We start from the raw sequence: 4,053 nt of genomic DNA, 5'->3' as shown, positions 1-4,053 counted from the left end.
TCCTTTACTTGGGTTGCCATCCTCAGCTCCATGGTAGCTTTGGCCCGTCTAACTGCCTCCCTACAAGCACGAGCAGAGGAGGTATATTCGTCTATGGTGATCTCTCCCTGTTTCCACTTTTTAGGTGCTCCCCTTTTGGCCCTTAGGCTGCCCTGGATTTCTGTGGTCAGCCAGGGAAGCCTCCTGGCCCCTTTCCCTCTTTTACCTCGCACGGGGATCATCTCGCTTTGTGCCCGAAGGATCATTTCCTTAAGGCACAGCCACCCTTCTTGAGCTCCCATCACTTCAAAACTCCTACTCTGCAGTGCGTCCTTGACTAATCGCCTGAGTTCATTTAAATCAGCTTTCCTAAAGTCTAGCACTTTCACCCTACTAGTTACCTTACCCACTCAACGTCTTATGGTGAATTCCATTAGGTGATCACTGTCCCCCAGATGACCACCTATCTGTAGGTCCCCTACCATGTCATCCCCCGTTGCCAATACCAGATCCAGTATGGCATTCCCCCTATTGGGACCGTGTACCTCCTGTGTCAGGTGGAGGTCCTGTACACAGGTTAGAAACCTGCGTGAGCGGTGGGACTTTGCCGTCTGTGTCTCCCAGCAGATGTCCGGGTCCAGTTAATTTACTGGTAATAAGAAACCTCTTGCAGTTGAGGAAATGACACTTCTCATGTACACTGTGTTCATCTTACAAGTGTCCTCTCTTCTCTCCACTTTTGTGCAGATGTGTCCATATGAAGTAGGAGAGGTGTCCATCTTGCTCCTCTTGCTGTTGTACCTGGGCACCAATCAAACATTAATATATTTATTAATGCATCACACCAGGAGAGGCTGTGAATGATTGGAAAGATAAGGCACGGGGATTGTAAGTGGTGTTCCTACAGTCATCTGAGCAAAGCTTCTGAGTCCCAGGCCGGTATTTGGACCACAAGCCCACCATGCCACTCTACAGATTACAAGCAAAGTCCCTCCCTCTCTCATTTCTTATCCCAGAGCAAAAGAAGCGACAAGTCTAAACAGAGAAGAGAAAAGAAGCAAGCCTGGCAGAAGAGGAGGAGACCATTTTCCTTATTGATCTGTCCTAATGTATTTTTCCCTCTGCCTGTTAAACACAATTGCTTCACAGGGAGTTTCTGTCTTTGCAATGAGAGAGGCAGTTTAATTAGTGCTTCCAGCAAGCACAGCCCTTTGCGTGTTGTCTCTTGGCATAGGAAGGACGGTGAGCAAAGGTGTTGAACTGAAATTAATTGAAAGATAACCCATGCCCTGAACAGAGACTGTGCCCAGGAAGCTGCATTTGCTTGGTGTTCTGCTCCATCAGCTTCACTTACAATCTATCTGGGGGAAGCAAGGGGAAAAACAACAAGGAACTCCCACGGACCTGTGAACTTTCTGAAAAAATTTAAGTGATAGCAATTTTAAAAGCCATGCTAAGGAATGTGTCCAGGTCAAATATGTGAGAACATACCTGCCGGCTGACTTCCCTGCTCTGAAGAGATGTAGTATGCTAGTGGTGAACAATGGTTTGAGTAAGCCAGACTGACATGCTTTCTTCCATTGAAGGCCACCCTGCCATGGACCAGTTAACCACACTTCAGATGCAAAATTGTATAAGCAGTTTTCATGAAACCTACTGACATTTCACCTCTGATTGAACTGAATTTTCTCATAGAAGTGTGTGTGTAGATCTATCTATCTATCTATCTAGGCAGAGTGTCACAGTGTCCTTCAATGGGACAAAAGATGTATATATCTATATCTATATCTAAATCTAGATCTATATATATAATATTTGATCTTTTTCCCACGTGTGGTTGAGCAGTGGCAGGTCTCCACACAGCCTGGGCATCTTGGGGGGGGAGAGGCCAGCCACTAAATTCAATGGGAGTCTCCCTATCGACTTCAGTAAAAGCTGGTTTGGGCCTTAAGGAAAAGAGCAGGCAGGGGAGAGGGTGGAATGTGGCAAACTGCATTTTGATTGTTAGGAAATGAGCACAAGCCAGGAAATTTGGGGCACAGCTCTGAACTGGCCTCAACAGCAGAGTGATGGGATGGGAGAGTCTGGTTTGAGCGCATGGGTAGATCAGACAGCATAAGGAGAAAGAGTGATAGGGGCTGGAGCAAAATTTCCTGTTGAGATTTGACCTTTCCTCAGTATAAGGAGTCCAAAGCTCCTACTCAGACCAATCACCTCTTTTAATTCCTACCTCTTCAGACTATACAGAACATTTTTAACCTTTCGTTGCCTTAGGTGGGAGATTGACTTGTTCTTCTCTCCCAGTGGAAACTCTCTAGTCCCCTTCAGCCTCTGCCAGACTCAAAAGCTCTGGTATCCTATCCATAACTTTACTCTGGGCTATCCACTCATCTGGTAGCATCAAATGAGAAGACTCAAAGAAACAGAAACAAGTAGCATTGCTGATTGAACAAGAACACAACCCATCCTCGAAACCCCAAGCACAGAGCATTGTATCTCCCCATATCGCAATGCCAGCCAGGCATTGCTGACAACTTATTACTGTATATATTAAGATATTGTTGCTGTATAAATAAGGGTGATAAGTCTAGAAGCTGAGAGTTTGTCTTTACCTTGCCATAATTTATTATCCTATTATCACTCCCTGCGAACTGTCCGCACTCAGCATTTCCTTCCTTGTAGTACTGAAATACTGAGCTTTTGCAAAGCTTAACTAGTAGCCATAAACTCGATAAACTGCTGCATGCACTAACATGGAATTAAAGCCTTTATTTGGGTGATTTATTTTTGCCACCGACTTGACAGAGGAAGCCATAAAAATCATCATCAGCTTGTTTTTATTTTCTTCCCATGCTGTAACACTTGCAGTGATTAGCTAGTATATTAAATGGGGGAGGGCTATGATTTTTGATTCTCAAATAAACATGGGTGACCCAATAAAACTGATAAACTAAATAGCGACTGCTGTAGTTTTTTATAGCTGGTTTTTAAACCACCGTTCAGTTTAATTGGCTGGCTGCTTGCCTGTACTAAATGCTTGATGTAATGAAGATAAACTTGCAGATCCATGTATACTTGAAGGGCTAGTAAGTGGAAGGACAGCAGTAGAGGGGCATGTCTCTATTTTGGTGGTATCAGATCACTGGTGTATTTGGTCCTAATTTTCTAACAGCTAAATATAAGGGGTCAAGCTGTTATACTGGTCCTATTCAGCATGTTTGGCCATCCACACACTGATTGTCCTTTTAAACATGGGCCAGATGATTTGAGGGTTTTCCTCCTGTTGTTTAGATAGGCTGATGCCGAATAGAGAAGTGGATATTTCCATACATAACAAATAGAATTTTTGTATTTGACTTTCCTCGCAGGAAATAAATCTTGCAGACAACTGCCAAAAGGAAGACAGTAAACTTTCCTGAACATTTCCTAGTGAAGAAGAGAGCTTTAGTAGTCAGGAACAGTAGCAGTTTGTTCCCTATTAAATGACATGACCTCAGTTTTCATAATGTAATGGATTTGCATTGATATATGTATCTGTTTATCTTTTGGAGTAATAGCTGAATGCCTAAGCAATAATGAATCCATGCACCAGGCAGGGTCATTGCAAAGGAAACTGAAAACTTTTCATCAAAATCCCCAGAAATCTGCAAGACTCAAAAGACCATATAACATTCTGCTTTGCTCCAAAAGATCAAAATAAATAGAAATGAAAGATGCAGAGATGCCTATTGCTGATGGCAAAGCTTCAAATTTTAAGTCAAGATCTGTATTTCACACTCCTCAGACTCTGGAGGAATTTGCACCCAGGATTTTAATTGATTTTATTATAAAGACAGGAAGTGATGGGAAAATTAAGTCTGGCTGTGGGTTTGATTCCCATCACTGTTCAAAGTCCAGAGCTGCATCGATCTGAGTCTTCACGTGATTAGTGACAGACTGATCTTTAAAAAAGTCAGACCCAAAACAGTGATTCTGTGAAGTCTTTCATCCGATGCATAGGGGACAGGAGATTGTACTTTGGCACCAGGAGAGCACCTGTGTGATATCAGCTTTCATGGTAGAGATGGTCAAACT

The sequence above is a fragment of the Alligator sinensis genome, unplaced genomic scaffold (genome assembly GCF_000455745.1).
Source record: "Alligator sinensis unplaced genomic scaffold, ASM45574v1 scaffold839_1, whole genome shotgun sequence".
NCBI lineage: Eukaryota > Metazoa > Chordata > Crocodylia > Alligatoridae > Alligator > Alligator sinensis.
Note: the sequence above shows the minus strand (reverse complement) of the source record.